Below are 24,878 nucleotides of genomic sequence, written 5' to 3'. Positions count from 1 at the left end.
GAGGCTAAATGATTTCCGGCCCCTTCACTGTATTGGCAGACCATAGGCTGGAGAATAGATTTCGACTGCCTAGGATGGCGCCGATACTGAAACAGAGCTTCCTTAGGGTGTGGTAGGACCGGCAACCTGTCGGCTCCTCTCACACCCTATACAGGACCCTTTTCCCTCCCCCCTCTGTCCTTTAGTGATGGCCTAGCTATCACAACCCTTTGGCCGTCGTCCTGCAATCTCAACACTTGCCAGTAGGTTCTAGGACCGACTCAGGCTTCTGCTTGTACGGCCTAGTCGCTCAGCTTTCCCTTTCGGACACAAGCTCCGGGATAGCTGGGTCGGCGGGACCAGCTGCCAGTAGAAGATCCCTTTGCCATAGAGTGTTCTTCAGTCCTCTCTTGGACTGCCATTCTCAACCTGTGTCTGGCAGTGGCCGACAATGAAGGTGGATGGGTGGAAGCCTGAATATCTGATATTCTCCCCTTCCATTTGAACCCTCATTCCAGAGGAAGGAAGTGAGACAGTGCTCTTACAACATCCTTCACTCCTTGCTTTCTCTCTCTCTATCGGCTATTGCCGCCAGGTACTAACCTAACTGGCGGCGGCCGGCCACTACCCTAGCCGGCAAGATGCTGGCTAGATTTGTGTGCTGACAACCAATGGTTTGCTGACACAACCGACTTAGCCGGCAAGAGCCGGCCGAGTTCTGGCTAACGGCCACTACCCTGTCACATAGAATGCTGACTGGGCTAGTGCACTGACAGCCGGTGACCTGCCGGCGACCATTTCAGTTGATGTTGTGCCAGTTGAACTGTGCCCTAGGTGCTAGCCTTGCCGGCAACATGCCGGCTACGTATCTATACAGTAGCCAGTATATTTGCAATTTAGGTCATACTGCAAACAGAAAACTATGGTATAAAAGTATACAGTAGTTAAATTTCCAACATACTCTGTGTGTCCAGGCGCAGTCTATTGTTGAGACCATACAAAATAAGGAAAGGAATTCTCTTTCCAGATACTGATAGATGATCAGTTACCAATGACCCTCATTATTAATCCTTTTGAAAGTTGGTGTAAGTTACGCGCATCTATCCTTATAGGCTAGATTCTTCCAATGGGCCTCCTGAGGAGGATAACCCTAGGTATTAATATTGAGGGAGGTCACAGCAATTGGCTGGGCAGGAAATGCATGTACAGTATGTGTCTTTCCTAATTCATTTCTAGCTTATCTATCCTAAGCTTGTTCCATCACCAAGGGACCTCTCAAATATTGGGACACCCAGGTATGTATCGTGTGCAAAGCCTTGGTTAGTGAGGCCTTTGAAGATCCCAAGACAGCGGAGTCAAGGGATGCAGCTCGGAGTAAGCTGCGCAGATGGGTTCAAGGCTTCCAAAAAAATGCCACGGGGCCTTACCTCCCAAAAGAGCGTATGAGGGCCTATCTGTTCCCTAAAGCATCTGCGGATGCTGTTATTCCATAGCCTCACCCTGAGATCCCTTGCGTCCAGATTTCCGTAGATACGGATGTCTCGGATGCGATGAAGGACATCCATCTAGACGACGAGAGGATGTCAGAGGTGTCAGAAGACACCAAAAAAGGACCTTCTTGCTGAAGGTCAGGAAGAGGAGTTAACGTTGGCTCCCGAATCGGAAGGGGATGAAGTTGAAACGGTGTCCGTTTCGTCCGTTCCAGCCCCAGAACCAGTGCCCTCTATGTCCTCCTCTCCTCCACCTGATAAGTCAGATAAAACCCTGTCCGCCATCATGGCCATGATGGAGACCTTCCAGAAGAGGAGAGAAGAAAGGGAAGGTGCGCTAAGGAAGGAGATTCACCAGCTTGCAGCGTCCCGTGGGTCTCATAGGAGACTCAATGTTAAGGATCTTCCCTCTTGCTCTGAGGTAAACCCATGGAGGCATGCCGAGTACATGCCAATCACGAATGGGAAGATCTTCATCTCAGAAAAGCTGGGAGCTGTCCTCATCGAGGACATCGAGTTATGGCCCAGCTTTGAGTCCTATCCTGACTGCTTCGTTCGTCTAAAGGCGGAGCCTGTATCCAAAGAGGAGACAGAGCCGGAGGAGGTAATATGGCTTGACCACACGAAGGCTCAAGCTTTTTTGGCTAGCAGTCTAAAGGACAGGGGCTTCACTAATTCGAAGGTGCCAGCCCTGAGTAAGAAACACCCTTCCTTTCTTGCTCCAGCGACAATGGCCATCCCCTTTGCGGAAAAAGGGTTCAAGGCAGTGGAAGCTGGGAAACCTTGCCCTACACTGGAGGAGTGTAGGCCCCTTTCCCTAGCCCTGCCTACAGATCATAAGGACTGGATGGATGTTCAGCTTACCTTCTCAGTCAGGAAGTTGGAGGCGGATATCGCTGGACGTCAGTTCAGCGAAAACCTCCCCAAGTTATCTGATTTTCTCCTGCAGGCGTAGGGAGCAGGATACAAAGGAAAGGCTTGCTGCCTCTCTGTCCCGCCAGGTTACCTTGGAGGCAATGGCCAGTGAACATAGGTCCCCAGATATGTTCATGGTTGTGGCCTAAACACACTTGGCAACCCTAATTAAAGACTTTTATAGCTTTGTTAAGGCTAGAAGGGCTTGCAGGGAGTTCGTGTTTGCCTCGGCTGCGGTAAGACACGAACCCAGGAAGTTGATATCTTCCAATATCTGGGGGAAGGACCTCTTCACGAATGAAGTGGTCAAGGAGATAGTCGACAAGGCCACCACGGAGAATAGGAATCTTCTCCAGAAGTGGGGTATGTTGGCTAAAAGGAAGTCTTCCCCGGATGAGTGTCCCCAACCGAAACGGAAGACAAAGAGGCCAAGGTTGCTCTCTCGCCCCGCAAGACAACAACAGCGTCTTCCCATGACAGCGGTGCCCCAGATGGTGGCACAGCCCCAACTCACCTACCAGATGGTACCCCAGCAGGTGGTGACTCAGTCACCACCCTTCACTCCCGCCTATGAGAGGCAGACCACTACCTTTCGCCCTAAAGGTAGAGGTTCAGGCAGAGGTTCCTCTAGACGTCCCTCGAGAGGAAGAGGGGGTAGGGGAGGACGCGGTCAAGGAGGCAAGCCCTCTTGAGACCAGAAGGAATGAGATGCTTCCAGTAGGAGGAAGACTCCGACTATTTCGGGATCGTTGGACCTTCGATCCCTGGGCCCACAGCCTAATCAAGAACGGACTAGATTGGAGCTGGAAGACAGCTCCACCATCATTTCCTCAATTCTTCCAACACTCCACCCACGTTCTGGAAGAATATACCCGAGAACTCTTGAGCAAACGGGTGATAAGGAGGGCAAAGTACATCAAATTCTAAGGAAGGCTGTTTTGTGTTCCCAAGAAAGACTCAGACAAACTCAGACTCTTTCTGGATTTGTCGCCACTCAACACAAGTTCATAGAAAATGACAAGTTCAAGATGCTGACCCTTCAACACATAATGACCCTATTGCCCAAAAGGGCATAAACAGTCTCCATAGACATGGCAGATGCCTATTGGCACATTCCGATCAATCACCAACTCTATTCCTACCTAGGATTCAGGCTACAAAAAAGAAAGTACGCTTTCAGAGCCATGCCCTTCAGACTAAACATAGCCCCAAAGATCTTCACGAAGCTTGCACATGCAGTCGTTCAACAACTACGCCTAGAATGTGTCCAGGTGATGACCTACCTGGACGATTGGCTGGTGTGGACAGCATCCGAGACGAAATGCATGCAAGCATCCAAGAAAGTGATCCAGTTCCTGGAACATCTGGGATTCAAGATCAACACCAAAAAGTCTCGACTATCTCCAGCTCAGAAGTTCCAATGGCTTGGTATACATTGGGACCTACAGTCACATCGCCTCTCCATTCCATTAAAGAAGAGGAGAGAGATAGCGGGATCTGTCAAGAGACTACTAAAATCCAACAGGATATCAGGACAGTGAACACAGGAGAGAGTGCTGGGCTCCCTTCAGTTTGCATCAGTGACAGACCCAGTGCTAAGAGCGCAGCTAAAAGATGCATCAGGAGTCTGGAGAAGATACGCATCAAACGCTCGAAGAGATCCAAGACCAATACCGATCCGACTACGATCACTTCTCAAGCCATGGTCGGAGGCCAAGAACTTGAAGAGGTCAGTACCTCTGCAACCGCCTCCACTCTCAGTCATCATCCACACGGACGCATCATTGGAAGGATGGGGAGGTCACTCTCATCAACGGAAAGTTCAGGGAACTTGGTCCTCTCTATTCAAGACCTTCCACATGAACATTTTGGAGGCCATGGCAGTCTTCCTCACACTGAAGAAATTGTCCCCTCGCCCTGCAGTCCACATGAGACTGATTCTGGACAGCAAGGTAATAGTGAGATGTCTGAATGGTCAAGGCTCGAGATCACCTCAACTCAACCAGGTAATGTTGGCCATCTTCCAATTAGCGAAAAAGAAGAGATGGCACTTATCAGCAGTTCACCTTCAAGGGTTCCGCAATGTGACGGCGGACGCTCTATCCAGGCTAACGCCGATAGAGTCAGAATGGTCCCTAGACGCAAGATCATTCTCCTTCATCTTACATCAAGTCCCGGAACTGCAGATCGACCTCTTCGCGACGAGCGACAACCGGAAACTTCCTCGAATGTGGCCCCATACGAGGACCATCTAGCGGAAACAGTGGACGCCATGTCCCTCAACTGGAACAGATGGACCAGGAATTATCTGTTCCCTCCAACCAACTTGCTGATGAAGGTCCACAACAAGCTGAGATCTTTTCAAGGAACAGCAGCCCTAGTGGCTCCCAAGTGGCCCCGGAGCAACTGGTTCCCTCTAATATTGGAATTGCAGCTGAGGCTGATTCCTCTGCCAGACCCAGTTCTGTCTCAACAGGTACAGAAGTCGACTGTCTTCGCTTCATTACAGAAAACCCCAGACCTTTATCTCATGATTTTCTCTCCTTAGCAGTAAGGAAAAGGTTTGGGATTTCGAAAGAAAGTATAGACTTCTTAGAGGAATATAAGTCTAAATCTACCAAAAGGCAATATGAGTCGTCTTGGAAGAAGTGGGTTACTTTTGTCAAGGCTAGAAAACCAAAAGAAATCAGATTTCTGTTTATCCTTCTTTATTCATCTTCATGAACAAGGTTTAGCAGCCAACACGATAACTACGTGTAAATCTGCCTTGACTAAACCCGTGCTTTACGCTTTCCAAGACTTTTCTAATGAAATCTTTAACAAGATCCCTAAGGCCTGTGCTAGGCTTAGGCCTGCAGCACCTCCAAAGGCCATTTCATGGTCCTTGGATAAGGTACTACACTTTGCCTCAACGTTGGACAATGAGAATTGCTCTCTGAAAGATTTGACTCAAAAAGTTATACAGTATTCTTGTTTGCTATAGCCTCAGGGGCTAGAGTTAGTGAGATAGTGGCCCTTTCTTGGGAAGAGGGCCATATCCAGTTTACTGAAGTGGGAAAACTGAATCTTTTTCCTGACCCAACGTTTCTCGCCAAGAACGAGCTACCCACCAGGAGGTGGGTCCCTGGAGAATCTGCCCTCTGAAGGAAGATGTCTCGCTGTGTCCAGTGGAGTGTCTAAAGGTCTATCTTCGTAGAACTTCAGACTTCGGGGGAGGACAGCTCTTTAAAGGGGAAACATCGGACTCAAACTTATCACTGAAACAACTAAGGGCGAAGATCACCTACCTCTTTCGCAGAGCGGATCTTGACAGTACACCCGCAGGTCATGATCCCAGGAAAATTGCTTCGTTGTTAAATTTTTTACAGCTCATGGATTTCGAGCACCTTCGCTCGTATACTGGATGGAAGTCATCCAGAGTGTTTTTCAAGCACTACGCGAAGCAAGTGCAAGAATTAAAGAGATATGTGGTGGCGGCAGGTAGTGTACTAAAACCTGTCGCTTAGTGCTGCGAGGAACAGTGAATTATTTGGGACTATAATGCTATAGGGTGTACATGTTGACACATTACAATGCAACATGGTGAGTGAAATGTCATCAAGGTGACATTATGGACTGTTCCAGTGTCTAAAGGTGAAGAAACATAGACTTAACACTAGTGCCGTGTGTTTTTACACAAGTGTAAATAGACACTTTTCAGAAAAGTATTAGAAAATTACTGAATTTTCAATTGAGTGGCATGAACTTTAGTTTTCAGATAAAACAAGTATTTCTGATCTGACCTGTATTTTCTATGTTTATAAAAAAAATTTTATTCGCTTGCATTTTTTATGTTATTATGAAATGTATGCTGAATTTTTATTTATTGATTGCCAATAAATATCTAATTGTTTTTTGTGTCTTATTTCGTCCCAAACATAGGAAATAAAGTTATGTATGAGCATTACTTTTATTCCTTATTATTCTGCATAATAACTTTGAACAACGATAGTAACTTTGTTCCTAAATGTATACAAACCTTTTCTGCCATGCTTACCTTGTTTCGACACGGATATAAACTTATCTGTTGTGGTATACAGCTGAGGTGACATACCTTAGATGCTATGGCAGCTTATGTGAACCCTTGTTCATTTTAAAATACAAACTTTGGCTAAAGGCATACAATGAGACCTGTATGCCCCTCTGGTTGCTAGGTGGTCATATGAAATATGCAAACTTCGAGACTTTTCCCGAGTCTAGGCTGACTCTTCCCTGTAGGGGGCAGGAAGCAGTAACATAGTTCATGATTAGAAGTAATGACGTATAAAGGTAACGTCATAGGTCTCTAGGTCTAAATGACCAAGGAAATATTGTCTTGAGGTTAAGGCACGATTGGAAAATCCACAGATACTATAATGCTCTGGTTAACTTCCATCAGGACGACATGGCCTGAGACCAAAAAACGGTTCGCTCAAAAATCTATTTTTGGGTGAGATAGCCATGTCGTTCTGATGGACCTGCCCTCCTTTCTATGAAAGGCCTTGGCAGGATCCCTCCCAATAATACTGTATCTGTAGTACCGGTTCAATGCTACAAGGAATAAAGATGGCAGCAATGGTGACGCTATCTGAGTACTCTCAAACAGTAACAGAGGAAGGGAACCTTATTAACGGCTCCTCTTTTATTTTGCCACTTTTTCCCCTCGAAGCGTAAACGCTATGCGGGGTGCAGATTGCTATGTGGCATGTCAAGAATACGTCCCCTGATATTATGCGATATCCTTAAAGGAAACTTTAAGGATATTCGCGCCAGGAGTTAAAATTCTGGAGACCTTAAGTTAAATTCTCTGGGAATATCACTGTAGTCAAATATACCCTAGGAAGCTACTTAAAGGAACCTTCCATCAGGACGACATGGCTATCTCACCCAAAAATAGATTTTTCGTTTCGCTCAAAATCCGTTTTTAGGTGTTTATAGAAAAAAATATTAAAATTGGTTATTCCGATACTCATTGATATTTAATTTGCTTATCTATCAAAACTCTGTTATATGAACATTTAACCCTAAAACCATAAATTTTCCATTTTTTCTTCCAATGGACTTAGGCCTCAAATACAGTAATGAGAATCTAGTGACTAATGGGAATCACAATGTCTTGGGCAATGTCTTTGTCTTTCGGTCTTGAAGTTCAAACTATTATCTATCTTCTTGATGGCACTAGTCAGTATATAAACATCAGGCAAGTATAGAAATAAACAAATTTATCAAAATAATGTATGATTATTTTGATAAACCTTCTTTGATGTTCATATTGCTGACTCCCACACTCTGATAGAGGTACGATGCAAGTAAAGGAAACAGATTGGTTTAAAGGTTTGAAGGTTGCTCATGAATGGCAGAGACAAGGGACAGTGACACTGCCCTATCAAGCAGGACAGTGCTCTAGAGACATATGATCAATGCCCAAGCCCCCTTTCCACCCAAGCTAGGACCAAGGAAGGCTAGGCAATGGCTGTTGATGTCTCAGCAGATAGACCTATAGGCTCCCCCAAACCCCCCATCCTTAGCTCACAAGGATGGTGAGGATGTAGCGACCAAAGAAACTAATGAGTTTGAGCGGGACTCAAACCTCAGTCTGGTGTTTACCAGTCAGGGACGTTACTGTATCGGCCACTAATTTTCAAATAAATTAATCAAACCCAAAGGTATTATTGTACCACATCATCAGCAACTACTAGAGCACCTGAAGCCTAGCAATCTTGATTAGCAAACAAGGATTCCTTAAAATAATTTTAAGGAAATATAGATACAGATTTGAGCTGCTGCTAAAACCCTTTCCAAAGAAAGAATTCTGCCAAAATTAGAAGTAGCTGCACTTTTAATATGCTGACATCGATGATCTTCGATGTAAGGATGCCAGAAAACTTCAAATCATTCATTCATTCATTCAAATCTTTGTGAACCTCTGAAACTAAATTTTTAACAAGACATCATATTTTTGAACAGATGGCAATTTGGAAGGTTAATTCCAAAAAACAAATAAGGAACATTACTTCTAATGCCCCTCGTTTTATGCAAATAATTTAGATGACTACAAAAACCTTGTTTCTGAAAACACGGTGGATAGTCTCCATGCGTTAGATATAACGTACGTGAGTTTGGATGCATCACCTTTAAAATTGGTTATCTGATTAGATTGGCTTTGTATGGCAACCTCCTTGGACACTCAGGCATCAGAGGCCACAGATCTGTAAATCACTCCATTTGTGGCCAAAACAGAGCTATTAACATAATCCCTTTCTTTTTAAACATCTGACTTACCCAGTAATTATATATATAGCTTACATCCCTGACATCACAGCAGAAAATTCAAAACTCGCGGCAATCGCCGATTGGGTAGCTAGGAGTACCACCAGTGCGCCCTCTACCCAGGTACCTGGAACCATTCTAGTGATTCCTCAGATCTTCCCTGCCGCTGCACCGGCGACATCGTTGGATTTTTCACTCGCTGTAACCTGTATAATTGCAGTTATCTTGGTGATGTACAATTTGGTTTTGGGTTTCGCTCGTTTGGATTTGCTTTTGGATTTTCTTGAACCACTATTTAATTTTTTTATTTTGACCCTTGCTCGTTTGATCTCTCTTTCAAATATTCAAAAAGTCTGACTCTTCTTCAACTGTTAGAAGGTGTGTGAGAAGTTGTAAGACCCGGCTTGCTAAAGCCTTTGTTGATCCCCACTCCATTTATGTTAAATGTAGAGGTAAAGTTTGTGAGTTGGTTGATCGTTGCGATGAATGTGTTGTTTTGTCTGAGAGTGAGTGGTTAGAATATGACCGCTACACTCGTAAGCTTGAGAGGGATAGGATCAGGAGTAAGACTTCATCTCATTCTTCTAGAGATTATTCCCCTTCCCGTGTCAATGAACTTATTCCTTCCCCTGTAGAGGTAGTTCCAGATCCCACTACTGTTACTTCTGATGAACCGACTCTAAAGGACGTGATGGTGGCCATTCAAGCCTTGGGCGTGAGAGTTGAGTCGCTCGCAGCGGACAGAACCAAGTTAATGTCCGATGTTAAGGAATTAAAGAGTGCTAGTGTCAGTGCTAAAAGTGCAGTGAATTTAAACAGTGCAGTGGAGGGTGCGTCTGCTCGGACCTGTCATTCTCCTAGCCTTAGACCTCTTCCTAGCTCCCCAACCCCTGGGAGAAGGAATGTCGATCGGCGAAAGGAAACGAGAGGCGTTAGCGCCCGAGCAGACGTCCCCTCGAGCGTTCCTGTTGACGCTTCACAGGACGCTCGCCCTCGCCATGGGAAAGGTGAGGTGAAAGTGTTTTCATCCTCTTCGGATGACGCAGCGCCCAGACGGGGCTGGCGTCACGCTTCCAGACCTCTGAAGAGGAACATTGACTCTGTCGATCAGCGTCGTATCATGACGCCTCAGGCTCCTTGTTACAGTCATTGGAGCAGTCCGGAGTGTTTTCCTTCTTCCGATGAATGCTCTCCTGCCAAGCGCCCTGTTTCATCGGTAGGAGATAGAAGGATGTCGGAAGCTGTAAAGCGTCCAGCCCCACCGTTTGCAGGGCAGTTTTCTGAGACTGGCATGACCTCGGTACATGCTCCTCCTCCTCCTTCAGATTGGTTTTCGTCCTCTGGACGCTCTGCGCGTTCCTTGAGCGACGTAGAAAGCGAGCTTGTGGTAGAAGCAACGTCTCCTGTTTTGCCACAACAAGTTGACCCTAATTTTAGTATGCTGCAAGATATGCAGCAGAAACTCTCTTCTCTCATGCAAGTCTATCAGCCTGCGGACAACGAGAGTGGCTCACCAAGACCCCGAGCGTCAGGTTTCTTCACACCATGATGCCAAGCGTCATAAGGCTAAAAGTCGAGAGGTCCTTGACGACGGGCAGCTTTCCAAGCGTCGAAAGCCTGGTAGTCATGACGCAAAGCGTCAAGCAGTTAAACGTGACGCCGAGCGGCGTAATGAGGTACCTCTTACTAAGCGTCAAGAGACTGGTCCGCATGACGCCGAGCGTCAAGCAGTTAGACGCGATGCCGAGCGGCGTAATGAGGATCCTCCAACTAAGCGTCGAGAGACTGATCCGTATGACGCTGAGCGTCAAGCAGCTAGACGTGACGCCGAGCGTCAAGCAGCTAGACGTGACGCCGAGCGTCAAGCAGTTAGACGTGACGCCGAGCGTCAAGCAGTTAGACGTGACGCCGAGCGTCAAGCAGTTAGACGTGACGCCGAGCGTCAAGCAGTTAGACGTGACGCTGAGCGTAAGAGCCTCGCACGTCGTGATGACGCAGTCGAGCCGAGCGTCGAGATCACGAACGTCTTAGTTCTGATATTAATGATCGCGAGCGTCATAGTTCTGAGCGTCAAGCGTTGAGACAACGTGACGCCAGGCGTGATGATCTTGGACCCATTGATACCAGAAGTCAGGACCTTAAGGAGTTGACTCCTAGAAAACAAGACGTCTCTACCTCGGTTAGAGCCTTGTCGGAGGAAGGGATCGACGATCTCCTTTCCCCTACTGATCTTTTAGAGGAAGTCTCGGAAGGAGAAGATCCTAAGTCGCTTCATCCTTCGGTTGACCTAAAGAAACTCATGAAAGTTTTTACTAAAGAGTTTCTGGATTATTTTGTGCCTGCTGCTCCTCGTTCACCGCCTTCAGAATTTACGCTAGGAAAGGCATCGAAGGAGTCCGTTTACAAAGATGGTGCTGTCTCGATCATCAAAGAGAGCTTTGAGGATGATGGGAGACTGGATGCAATCCAAGGAGGACCAGGGAAAGACTGTTTTCTCTTTTCCCCGGCTAGATTGGCCTCCAGATGTAGTGTTTGGTACGAGACGGGAGAAGTTCTCGGCTTGGAAGTTCCTGCCTCTGCCCAAGGAGACTTTTCGAGTCTAGTAGACACTCCTCGTCGGACGGCCATGAGAAGGGGGAAAGAAAGAGGTGCATACAGCAATTCTGACTTCTGAATGGGTGTAACCCCAGTGGACAGAAAAGAATACATTTGGGCTCTTTTCTTAAGAACCCCCGCCGAGAAAAGGGCTGCCAACTCATTGGATCCGTCCCTTAAGGCTTTATCCATGCACGACATAATGTGGATGAGACTATCGGTGTCCACATCTTTCAAGGCAGAAACCTTTTTCCCCAAGGCTCCCAGAGTCCAGTCATGGAAATTGAATACCTTGAAAGCTCTGAAGACGCCTTTGAGAAGATGATCAAGTTCTGAGGTTGACCAGAGTATTTTCTCAAGAGTTGGTCAGAGAGGTCTCTTCCGCTTTAACCCAAAAGGCCACACAGGATTTGGTGTCAAAGACAGCAAGGAAGGTTCTGCCTACTTCCTTCACTAGCCGCAAGCCTAAGGAAGAAGCTCCATTCCCTCAGTTTTCGCAGCCCTTTCGAGGGAATACTTTCAGTAGGGGTAGTTCCAGACCCGAGGGAAGGAGAGCAAGGAGAAGAGGATCCAAACCAGGACGAAGCAGAGTCTGACTGCATTCACCTTCAGACAGCAGTAGGAGCCAGACTAAACAACTTCTGGCGAGCTTGGGAGAAGAAAGGAGCAGACCTTTGGTCCATACAATTACTGAAGGAGGGATACAAATTCCCTTTAATAGGGAAACCTCCTTTAGTAGTAACTCCGATAGATCTCTCTGCCAGATACAGAGAGGAGTCAAAGAGGCAGGCTATGCAACTTCAAATGTCTCTCTTGTTGGAGAAAGAGGCAATAGAGAGGGTGCGAGATTTGCAGTCACCAGGTTTCTACAACCACTTATTCCTGGTTCCCAAGAACTCGGGGGGATGGAGACCAGTCCTGGACGTAAGTGCTCTCAACGCCTTCGTTCAGAAGACAATGTTCTCCATGGAGACATCGAAGTCAGTCCTAGCAGCAGTAAGAAAGGACGACTGGATAGTCTCTTTAGACCTCCAGGATGCTTACTTCCACATCCCCATTCATCCGAGCTTCAAGCATTTCCTGAGGTTCGTTTACAAGGAGGAAGTTTTCCAGTTTTGGGTCCTTTGTTTCGGCCTCAGCACCGCCACTCCTCAAATATTTACGAAGCTGATGTTAAATGTAGCAAGCATACTGCATTCAAGAGGTATCAGAGCCTACCTGTATCTGGACGACTGGCTACTCAGAGCTCATTCCTAAAAGGGCAAAACATGGGTATCGCAATACTGTATCTGATTCATGAAGCAACACAATCTTTGGCTTTTTAAATTTCTATCCTGTTTCATCTAGTGCCAAACTGCAAGCATAAGAAGCACTATTTTTTGTATTTCTTGAGCAATCATCTTATCAATCCTCGTTACATCTAATACAGGACCCAGAATAGGAGAAGAAACCAATGAATGTTACTACACATCAGACACTGTCTCAGCTTTAGGAGTATATACCTGTTCTCTTTTATTATTCACAAAATACACAAAGGCTGCTACAGCTTCAGAAGCCCCATCTGCGACAGTTTTATCTAAGTCTGATAATCCAAAACATAGATTTAAAACTTGAAGGCCTGTAAATTCCTCTTCTATATAATTCCAAATAACCCCTGCTGTAGAATCTATAAAGGATAATTTTTCAAGGATGCTTCCATTTTATTACCTAAATCAGTACTGCATTACTCTAGTAAACCATCTTGCAAACCCTGCATTTAAAGATTTACATTATTAGCATTGATGATGGACTTAAGGGAGGAGATTAGATCATAAACTAGAACAAAATTAGGTAATTTACTTGTCTTATATAAGTTATGATGTCTTTGTAGAAAAGAAGGTTTTAACACTTGAATGAGAACTTGAAATATCAGCCTTTCTTTACTTTTGAGATAAACATTTATCGATTGTATTCAGAATGATTTGAGAAAATTGTAGCCATTTCCAACAGCTTAGAAAAATAAGCAGCATCAGAAATTACTTTATGCAACTTTCAGAATGAAATTTCCTTAATAAATGTAAAAGAGATACCTCATCAGAGTCAGGCTCTTCCTCTTTGTTTACTTTGTATGGGAACCATGAGCATTTATTTCTTAATGGACTCCTTTTGCAGTTGATGTACTTGCACCTACATTGACACTATTAGAGCAAATTCGTTATGTGCTAGTGGCTGAGCTTGCATGCGAACAGTGCACACTGCCATCCAAAACAGGATGCAACAGATCAGGTTTTCCTTTATGTTTTATTTAAAACATACATTGTCTTGAGGGAATCACATTTGAAATAAGAAGTTGCTTAAGACTGCTTACTCCTGCGAGTAGAAATATATTAGAATCCAGGCTGCTGACTCGGTCATCGCAATTTAGTGGTCTACAAAGAGGAGCTTGGATTGAACGATAGTGAGGGTTTTGCAGCAGAAGGCTCTATGAGAGGATCTTGAAGCTGTGATGCACTGTGCACCATCTCAATCCTTACTGAATGGTGCTCTAGAACTACTAGACGTAACCAGAGGAGTTAGACTACGGTTTTAAACAGGGCAGATTAGTTCAGATTTACTGCCTTTAACCAAAGATTCACTGGTGTCCTTAGATTTCACAAAGGATCCAGACTTTGAGAGCTTTTGAAGCTCATAGACTTTAGTTAATGGCTGAAGTGACATTATCGTCATCAAACCCGCTATATTCAACTAATCTAGTCTTCTTGGATTTTCCCCTGAAACTAAAAGTAAATTTCCTTATATGCTTTGAACTTTTAATTTGTTCAGTAACCATAGAGACATAAGTTTCCATAAGAGGAAGAGTGAGGCCCTCACACTCCTCTCAACAGTTTTCTAAATCACAATATATGTTATCTCCTGGCACAAGACACAAAAGAGAATGCGGATCATGACCGCCCCGAAAAGATACAGATCCTTCAACAGTTTACATATTGATTACAAACAATTATTATTATTATTTTTATTATTACTAGCTAAGCTACAACCCTAGTTGGAAAAGCAAGATGCTACAAGCCCAAGAGCTCCAACATCAAAAAAATATATCTAAAAGCACTAAAAACCTAAATATTTATTATTGCCATTAGTTGCTAGATTGTCTCATGACTTTACTAGAGGTCTAAGTCTATTGGAAGGAAAGAATACATTAGTTTTTTAGTTTTAGGGATAAACATCAATACAACTGAGCTTCGAGAAAGAAGCAATCTGAACATCAGGCAGAGATTCATAGAAATAACTGACATGTTCAGCACACTATGATAGTGCTGGAGGAGTCTGCTTTTCTTATTTCCGTGCTATGGAAACAAGAGAGTAGCATAATAGTCAGGATTGCCTGAAATCGATACTGTGAAATTAAGAATCTTGGACTTAACTACAATGCTTACTCAAGTGTAGACCCAAATAGCCTCTACAAAATGTTCTTTTTATGCACATAAGAACTAAATGAGGAAGTAAAAATTCATGCACTGACTATTTCTGTCCAGTTTCTATAATTACCAAATGTCCATTATGAAGGTATCATACATTTCATAGTTTAGCGTCATGTTTTTTACAAGGTTCTGGGACCTGGTTGCATTTAATGTACATTTTCCAATTTTCTGTGTTGATTACTTATTGAACTTGGCCTTTAAAGAGTTGCTTTTGACTATCAATCATGAGGCCTTGGTGGGAGACCTAAGGTTGTTGACTTTCTTAACAAAGGCTTGACTAAAGTTGGTGCATGGAAAGATCATGCCTAGGTCTACATAATTAGATCCTCATTACCCAAATCTTTTCATTAACAGTGTCTTATTAAGTACATATAACTTGATTTTAAATACTGTAGGTGTCATCATTGAATGCAAATTTGCTTTTGAGAAACAAATACAATTTATTTATTCTTTACTTGCACAAAACCTTTGTACACTGATAAAGTCTTGCCACTTTTATAGTTATACAGTACCTAGCTTGAGGATATGGTTTTAATCTTTTATTCTATCGTGGTTTGTATATAGTTTTCATTTTGTTTTCAGCAATTGACTTTAATTTTGGGCTAACAACAGAGTTCCTATAGATTTCATGTACTAGATCTTAGTATCAATCACTAATTCATTATGAATGTTTTATAAAAAATTTCATAATTTTAACATCCTCTGCATTCAGATCTTTCCAAGTATAGTACCATCTACCACATAATAGTGCGGGATTACAGTATACATTCAACTCATAATAGTCTTAATATATGTTTTGTGAGGTTCAATTCTTCACAGATTTATAGAAATGTCATCAGATGCCAGATGACATCAGATCACAATATGAACTTCTCAAGTTGTGTAATGAAATTATTGAAGCTCTAGAGGTTCAAACTTTATGCAATTTTTTTTTTTAATTTTGTAAAGACGACACGTTTCTTGGTGTGTACAAGGCTGCTCTTCCTTGTGGAGTCCAGTTCTTGAAGCGTTATACTTTCTGAACTAGGGTTGCAATTTTGATAATAATGATGACAAGAATGATGATGATAATCTGCATACTGCTGTATCTTGTCTATTGAATCTAAGGCTTGCATTTTGACCTTTGAAATTCCACATTTTAGAATAAATATTCCGTAACATCTCTGAGATTCACTTCACATTTTTAGGTTTATTTCAGTTTCATCAATCAGTTTACCTCTTTAATGACTACTGTACTGTATGTTGCTTTTTCATTACAGAAATTTATTGATGAACTACTAGAACGAGCAACCACCCTGTAAGGAAGTGAATAGCTAATTTGTGCGTTCCACGTGTACTCACGGCTCCATCTACATCTGAAGTCTTGTTTACCAGAGACATCAAAGGAACTGTAATGGCTGTTGTCTGGTGTGCTCTTTGGCTCTTATCGTGAAGTGTGTAGAAATGATGTGTTAAAAGCAGTGTTTCAGAGTGAATATTTCTATATATATACAAGATATATATACGTTAGTTTATATATATCTACTTATATATAACTTTGCCTAAGGGCGACTTAATGTGATGCTGGTTGTTGTCAATGTCATCGCCTGAGACTGATGTAGATTCTGGCAGTCTTGGAGACAAGAGAAGATATGTATATGACTCTTCCTCAAGAATGGGAAGAGGATGAAGATGCTGGATTCACAATGAAAGAAGACTTGACAAGATGATGATGATGTCCTTGCAACTGCTTATTCAGGGAAATGTAGAGGAGAATGAAGAAAGGATTGTTTACTAAGCCCTCCAATGGAAACAGTTAGCAGTTATCTTAAGTGAATAGAGATATCAAGGCCCAGTCTTGCTCATAAATGACTTGTTCAGCTGTGTACTGATATCAGCAATTGTTGGTGGTGTGGGCCATCAGTGAGTATGTAATGTAATTGATTTTAATACTTTTCTATTACATATATAGTATATATATATAATTTTTTTTCTTATTTAATGTGCAACAGGCACACGCTGCTAAACTTGATACTTTTTGAGCATTTGAATATGAGAAACTTGAAGCAGACTTTTAGTATTGGGAAGATGGTGTAGACTGCTAATTATTAGAAGAATTTAGATATCATAGGCAATGTAGCTAGTCTCTGGCATTAACGCAACAAAACAATCTCATCTGTTACTAATACTGATCTTGGTAATATTCTTTAGTCACACTTTCGATATGTATGAAACGCGTTAAATTCAGCGAAACTACTGTACTGGTTTTCCTATTTAAGACATTATATCAGCAAAATTGTTTGGAAAGTGTTTGTAGTCCAAGAATTTTTTTTAATTAGTAATAATTTCCATAATGATATGTGACTTCATGGAAATTATGAGCACTTTTGATTATTTTGTAAAAATTGCGATGTAATTTTTATATACTGTAAGTGCTTGTAGCAATCATCCATTGGAAAACCCCCCACGTTTCAAACCGCATGTGTCAAGGAGATAATTCTTTAAACTTGAGCACTTCCTTACACTGGTGCTTCTGTGTCATGTAAAAAAACGGAGCCTCATATTATCTTTGCCGGAAGTTAGTACAAGAACTTTAGGTAAGTTTCAGCTCGTACTTTTTTGTCTTGATATTTTGTCAGTGTTACTTCACTGCTGTAGACATTCGTCCTGTTTATGGTTATTTTATGATGTCTTAGTTTTATATAAGTATTAATCTTTACTGCTACTAGATAGTAGCATGTATTGTTTTCCTTTTTTTCACTTGTTTGTTATAGATTTTGTTGATGATACAGTCACGTTTATTTTGCCATTACTTGATGCTGGAAAGCTATTCAATTTTTACTGTTATTTAATGCTGTTGGCAATCCACCGTAAACTTTTTCTACCAAGTAGGCTATATTTTGTCTTCATGAGTTGCAATCAAGATTTGATATATGCTTAGTAATGTTCTGGAAAAAACACCCAAATACAAAAGTTGAATCTACACGTCCTTTTATGGTGAAATTCCAGCACAAATGTCTTCAGGATTTCCTACCCTTCTTACACCCGAATTCCCTTTAAACTCCAAGCCATAGATGTGGCAGAGTACTGAAGTAATGTAGTGAGGCTTGTATGACGATAATCTTAATAATAATGAGATTAGTAGATCTGTAGCATTAGTAAGCAACAATGATGCTGTCATTTTCATACAGTTACTTGAGGCTGCCAATTAGAATCTATATATATCTGTATGCAAGGATCAAAATGCTGGATAAGGCTGGAACCAAAAAGATTGTAAGGGAAATGATATCAAAAATATATATAAATAAATATATATATATATATATATATTTTGAGACACATGTCAATGTAGTTAACCTTGTTCTCCTTTTATACAACGCAGAGGAAAAGCAGCTTTATTGACATTAAATTCTAGTCTCAGAATCCCTTTCCATTCAGATAAACGTGTCTCTCACTTGGGTTGTCGTTTCCCGCCCTGTGAAAGAAAATGATTTCACATGGATATGTTTCTTTATAATGACTTATTTAAAAGGTATGGAAGAAAACTCGCTGTATATCGTAGACGTTAAGGAAGTTTTTACTCTGTTGTGATGTACTAAAACATAAAATGCTATTGTAAGGATCTCATTTTATAGGTAAACATACTATATACAGTATAATGAATTTTCTTTTGTTTTCATCATTCTGCATACAATTTTTTGCAAGGAAAGAATTTAAGTAAGTTTTGTAAGATATATGTACTGTATACATTATGCTAAAAATAGTTATTATTTGTCATTTCCAATTTTTTGCATTTGCATTTTGATAGTATTGATTGACAATAAGAATTTAAACATGTAGTACTGAAGCAAATACTACGGTTGCTTGAATAGAAGCACAAGTTTCTTTTCAGATTTGTTTAGCAACGTATTGTGAGTATTGTGTCTGAAATTTTCACTTTTGCGCATGAACAGTGTTACATTGCATTACGGGTTTACAACCCAGATTTTGAGAGACAATAAAGTTGATAGACATGTACTATTGAAATATCATATATTTTCACATAATTCAGTTCATATCCTTTCTAGTGTGTACATTGCTGTATATTGTCTGCTCATTAAATTACTAAGAGCGATTTCAACTTGGTTTCAGTATTCATGTGAAGTAAAAACTATTGCATTACTGTATGCTACCACACCGAGACCGAGAAGATGAGCGGGTAAGGATTAATTGAGGAGAGTTCCACCTCAAATGAAGCAAGACCACCTCTTTGTCGAGTACAAAGCCTCATTTTGATGTTGTTTCTTTGTCCTTACTCTTCGTGATGTGTTAAGTGTCTTTCTTGTGTTGTTTTCCCACTGTATATGCTGTTGTTTGTGATTTGATTGTACTGCTATTGATGCCTACCAGAGTTTGGTATCTTAAGCCAGTATTGTATAGGTTGAAATCTCTCTCTCTCTCTCTCTCTCTCTCTCTCTCTCTCTCTCTCTCTCTCTCTCTCTCTCTCTAAAATAGGTTACATGGAGACAATTCAAATACAGAAACAAAGACACTGTACTACAGCTGTACATATCACTAGTAAGACTCCATCTAGAATACAGAGTCCAGTTCTGGGCTCCAGTTATTCAGAAGAATATAGATAGACTGGGAGCAGTACAAGCTAGGGCTATCAAACTAGTTCCAACACTAAGGCAATTTGGATATAGATGGAGGATGGAACCTTTGAACTTATTTGATTTACAAACTTGACGACTAAGGGGACAGTTAATAGAGGCATTCAAAATTCTTAAAGGAATAATAAATGTAGATTACAAAAATCTATTCATTTTTAGCACAAATCAATCCAGAGGTAACGGATACAAACTGCAATTGAAAAGATTTACCACTCAATGTGGCAATTTCTTTACATACAAAATAGAAAATACTTGGAATAGACTTCTAGCGGATGTAGTAAACAGTAACACGGTAAACGAGTTCAAGAATAAATTAGACTAGATCATAAAAACTCTAAATGCTTAAACTAAATTGCTCTGCCAAAGAGCAAATGGACACACACACACACACACACACACTCTCTCTCTCTCTCTCTCTCTCTCTCTCTCTCTCTCTCTCTCTCTCTCTCTCTCTCTCTCTCTCTCTCTCTCTCTCTCTCTCTCTCTCTCTCTCTCTCTCTCTCTTTTACACTCCAGGGAGACTATGTACATATTGCTTTGTGCATTGCTACCCATCTTTGGGTGAAACAACTTTCATAAACAAAATAAATAGACTGCTAAAGAGTGGAGTAATTATAGCTTCTACTGGGAAAGAGTTTGGTTGAAAATTAAAAAATCCCATGGCTAATGATACATGCATGTCACACACTGGCTTCTTGATATCCCAGTAAAATAATTCCAATTGAGAGCATATTTCATTTCTATGATACTCCACTGATGTTCATATTGCTTCTCTCTCGACGTAGTTTAAATGTCTACTCTTACCCCTCTAGATGAAAATTTCCCTTTTTTATTTCCTATAAAATGCTTCTCCCTCTGGTAAGCATCGAGCCATGTGGCGGTCGACGGCAACTATATAGGCGATAATGCGTCATACTTCATTTTGCTTTCCACTTCTCTTGTCATGTTTACAATGTTTATACAGCATTGCCACATGATTCAAATGTTTTTTTCTATGTGATTTTTATTATTGACTTATAATTGGAGATGTTGTATAAAATTACCACTAGTGCCGATGAGAGTGGTTCAAGTGGTTTTATGAAATGTGTTGTCCATAGGATTATATCTTTATGTTCAGTTGACAATCATAAGGGCTATATAGACAATTTATTTAGCTTTCTAATGCAATTTTCATTTCTGGGCTCGAACCTGTGCCGCCCAGTGAATAAGCTCCATTTAGCACTTATTCTTAGGTAATTTACTGCTAAATATACCAGAGAAAAAATGTAAAGGAGTGCTAGGTTAACTAGCTCGCTCACCTATTGGTGTCGGTATAAAATTGGGCGTATAATCCAGAGGTCCCGCACTATTTAGATTCATCCACGACAGAAACCCCAATAGAGGAGAGCCGTTCAACCTCACTCGGTACTACTAACAATGCATCCGCTCAGAACCCAACTCCTTTTAGCACGTCTTGTGTGTAACCCGCTTTTTTGTTGTGCTCCCGTTTTTTCGCTTATTTTCTTTGGATTATGGCTTCTTCGTCGGTTTCCCTGGAGACACCGTCTAAGTTAAGTACCAAGCTGTGTTTTGCTGTGTTTTGAGCAACCTAGATCGTCTAATATTTGAATTATAGGAGTGTATTCTCTTCGTTCATACCGATCTTGCTTGATTCCATTTACAGTTGGTACTCCTGTTTTGAGAGCTTTTAGTTTCACTCGCGGTGTTACTATATGTATTATTATGGATATTCATTATTTAGCGTTTAGAACCCTCGTGGTTCAAATTTTGGGCCGATATCATTTACGTATCGTTATGGCTACCGACCTTCGTGCTAGGCGGCAATGTTATTTTTTAAGCCATCAGGTGTGTCTTTTGTGATTTAATTATTATGTTGCATGCCTTGCCCAAAAATTTTTATGTGTTTATTTTATATTATCAACGCTATTACTATTATAATGAATATTGTGCTATTACTCCATTTGATCTGTCTGGTTGGGGATCGTCAGTTGGTAGCCCTGCTGCTCCGTATCACGTGATCCTCCCCCATGCTCCCCCTCTCGCTAGGTGGGTGGCTAGACTTCTCTCCCCCTCTCCCCTAGGGGACCGTTGCCTTCCCTCCTTGTAGAGGGGGTAGTTCAGTGTTTATGGACTTTGTCCTCCGGGTGTCCCGGCGGGTTCGGCTCTGTCTAGTCTGGTTGGCCACCGGTCAACAGAGTTGGATCCCGGTGCACCCTATTTTATATTCACTTATCACACTGGTTTATGTTATATGAAACCCTCTGGGTTCCGTTGGCGGTTCTTATTTACAGTTCCGCCCCCCTATTTAATTTATAACAGTTCCTATGATGATTATATGACAGATCACTACCCCGGAGTTCCTATACGAATTGGTTTTGGATACTTTTATTTCCCGGCCCGGGGCTTAGCCTCGCCCCGGGAAATCAGACACCCTGTGTCTAAAATTTTGTTGTTGCATCCTTTTTTATACTCCCGGCTCGACCGGAATGGATGGCTATACTTTAGTCTTAAGCTAGACTTATGTTTAGGGCCGGTCCTCCGGACCCGCCCCTACTTAAGAATATTACAGTTAAGCCCTAATCTTGTGTTAGGCTTATGTTAGGCCCGGGTCCTCCGGACCCGCCCCTACTTAAGAATATTACAGTTAAGCTCTAATCTTGTGTTAGACCTTTGTTAGGCCCGGGTCCTTCGGACCCGCCCCTACTTAAGAATATTACAGTTAAGCTCTAGTCTTGTATTAGATCTATGTTAGGCCCGGGTCCTCCGGACCCGCCCCTACTTAAGAATATTACAGTTAAGCTCTAATCTTGTGTTAGACCTTTGTTAGGCCCGGGTCCTCCGGACCCGCCCCTACTTAAGAGAATTACAGTTTCTCATATACTATTTACTTTAGTCTTAAGCTAGACTTATGTTTAGGCCGGGTCCTCCGGACCCGCCCCTACTTAAGAATATTACAGTTAAGCCCTATTCTTGTGTTAGGCCTATGTTAGGCCCGGGTCCTCCGGACCCGCCCCTACTTAAGAGAATTACAGTTTCTCATATACTATTCTTTTTATAGATGGTGCATTGTCAGACGACAGCCTGTGCAGCTGTTCTACATCAGCCCTGCGGCCATACCGTCTGTCGGTCTCACGCCCTCTGTGGTGTGCAGCTGGAGGATGTCGTGGTATGGCACCCGGATAACTGTGTGGTCTGTTTTGACCTCGTTACCACCCTTGGATCTGACTCGGTGAGTCCCGTTGGCTATGTTGCCTTCTTATTTATCTTACCTTTTTTGGCATACATACACTATTTAGTAAGATATCGATGGTCTTGAAGGACCACTGGGAGTCTGCCCTTTTATAATTCCCACTATTATTTCAGGCATCCCCGGAGCAAAAGTCTGCGGCTCGGGCCACACTGAAAGTGTGGGTTGGTGGTTTTGCCCGGAACGTGAAGTCCAAGCGGCCGTACGTCCTCTCCGAGGACTACTGTTCCCTGATTTACCCCAACGCCAAGTCTTCAGCCGCTGTGGCTAGGCATGTTGCAGCTCCCATCATTGCCCACATTGATGCCACCATAGCGGGGTTTATTGATCCAGAGCAGGATCCGTCGGACGCCCCCGGAGATCTAGAAGACAATGTTGCCTCCATGAACCTTGACGTGGAACCCATGTTATTGGATGATCCAGATACAGGTAGGGTGGTAAGTGAGGCAGGTGTTTCTGGCGCTGAGATTCCTATCCTCAGCCCCTCTCTTTCTTCTTCTTCTGATCGCTCTTCCTTCCATGGATTTTCTGGGGACCGTGATTCGTCCCAACGATCACACCCGGTTCCCCCCAAGAATAAGTCTAGAACCTTACCTAAAGTTCATAAGCCTCATAAGGCTTCTCATGGTTCTAAACAGAATACAAACCTGTCATCTAAGGCTTCTGGCTCCTCCTCTAAGTCTCGCGACCCGGGAGTTCATTCCGCCACACCTGCTGCTAGCCCGGGCCTTTCCGAATCAGCCATGCTTCGCATCGTGTCGGAGATGCAGGCTAAGTTTGTATCAGAGATACAGTCTAAGATGGACACGATGTTCTCTAACATCGGTCAGAGACTTGGGGCATTAGAGCAAGGTGCTCCGGAGCGGGTCCAAAGCTCTCTCATCCCGGATGCCTCTAAGCTCCCGCAGTTTGCCAAAAACAACCCTTGGCGGATGGCTCTTCATTCCCCGTTCTCAGACGGAATGTTGACTCTGGAGGGCCTTGGCACTCGTCCCCTAGAGGACTTTGAATTCTTTCCTCCTGGTCTGGCATTTCCATTTCATGGTTATGCCAGGCTTACTGAGGAAGCTTTGGTTCGGTTAGACAAGGTCCCCAAGGAGACAGTCATCTTCCCAAAAGAACAGGCCCAATCTGTGTGGGCCAGATTCCTGAATGACATCGGCTGCACCAACACTATGTTGACGCCTTATAAGAGCTCTTTTACAATGTTCCTAATGGACAAAAACACCGTGACTCCATGTGTCAATAAGGTAGCAGAGCTTGCCTTCCAATATGCTCTGGAGGAGAAGCCCTTGCCTCCCATCCGAGAGGTGGATCCAATCTCCCTCCTTCTTCCTTCAGGCATTGAGTGTTGGGACAACGTCCATACCACATTTACCTCTGGAAAGCTAGCAGCAGACTGTGCTTCGGTAATGTTTAGTGAGCGGCTTCCCCGTCTCCCGGAATCCCTCATTAAACAGGAGTATGATTCTCGCCTACGCGTTGGCCGTACTCTGAACCTGGCCACTTCCACGGAGTCGATAGCCTTGACTTACGATACTGAGAGTATTTTTAAATCTCTCAACAAGGCTACGTTGCAGTCATTATACTACGAACTATATGACTTCGCTACTGCTAAACGCAAGTGTCGCAAACATGTCCTGGCAGAGGCGACTATTAGGCATGAACCTAATAAGCTGATCCGGTCCTCCTGTTGGGGTTCAAACCTCTTCCCTGAGGACCTTGTAGAGGAAGTCTTGGCGGAGGCCACTAGAGTCAACCAGAGCCTTAAAGCCCGTTGGGGTTTGACTCCTAAACGTAAATCTGACCCTGCAAATTACCAAGCCCGGGGTAGGAAGAAGCTCCGTCCATATACTTCCACCCAGTTCAGGCAACAGCAGACTGGTTCGCCCATTTTCCGGCTGCCTCTTCCCCCATCTCCTGTTGCCCCGGCACAGCCTTCCACCTCTCAGGCTCCTTCGGACGACTATGTCACCGTTCTGCTTCCTAAGAGCCAGCTTTCTGGTGCCTCCGCCACTTCTCCTGCCTTTAACCAGTCGTATGAGGCTCATAGCTCTTCCCAGAGTTATGGTAGAGGTAGAGGCTACCACCGTGGTTCTAACCAGAACAAAGGCAGGGGAAGAGCTTTTCGCAGAGGAAAGAACTTCCGAGGCGGACGTGGAGGCAACTCCTCAAACCAATACTGAGGTGCAGCAGGTAGGGGGGAGGCTCTATGCCTTCCGCAACAAATGGAGGTTCAGTCCCTGGGCGTTCAGTATCATCTCCAAGGGAC

General features: G+C 43.1%; 1 protein-coding gene and 1 long non-coding RNA gene across 4 annotated transcripts in view; one reads left to right on the top strand and one right to left on the bottom strand.

Moving 5' to 3' along the window:
* Positions 1-18,738, top strand: part of LOC137621613 (uncharacterized) — a 22,816-nt gene extending 4,078 nt beyond the window's left edge. For both annotated transcript variants that reach the window (XR_011040265.1, XR_011040264.1), the window contains exon 3: positions 15,988-18,738. This is a non-coding gene — a long non-coding RNA (uncharacterized lncRNA). The remainder of the gene's footprint in view (positions 1-15,987) is intronic.
* LOC137621614 (protein phosphatase 1 regulatory subunit 14C) overlaps positions 1-24,878 on the bottom strand; it is a 160,126-nt gene that overhangs the window by 53,329 nt on the left and 81,919 nt on the right. The window lies entirely within an intron of this gene.

Source organism: Palaemon carinicauda, chromosome 28, assembly GCF_036898095.1.
Source record: "Palaemon carinicauda isolate YSFRI2023 chromosome 28, ASM3689809v2, whole genome shotgun sequence".
Classification (NCBI taxonomy): domain Eukaryota; kingdom Metazoa; phylum Arthropoda; class Malacostraca; order Decapoda; family Palaemonidae; genus Palaemon; species Palaemon carinicauda.
This window is presented reverse-complemented; position numbering and strand designations above follow the sequence as displayed.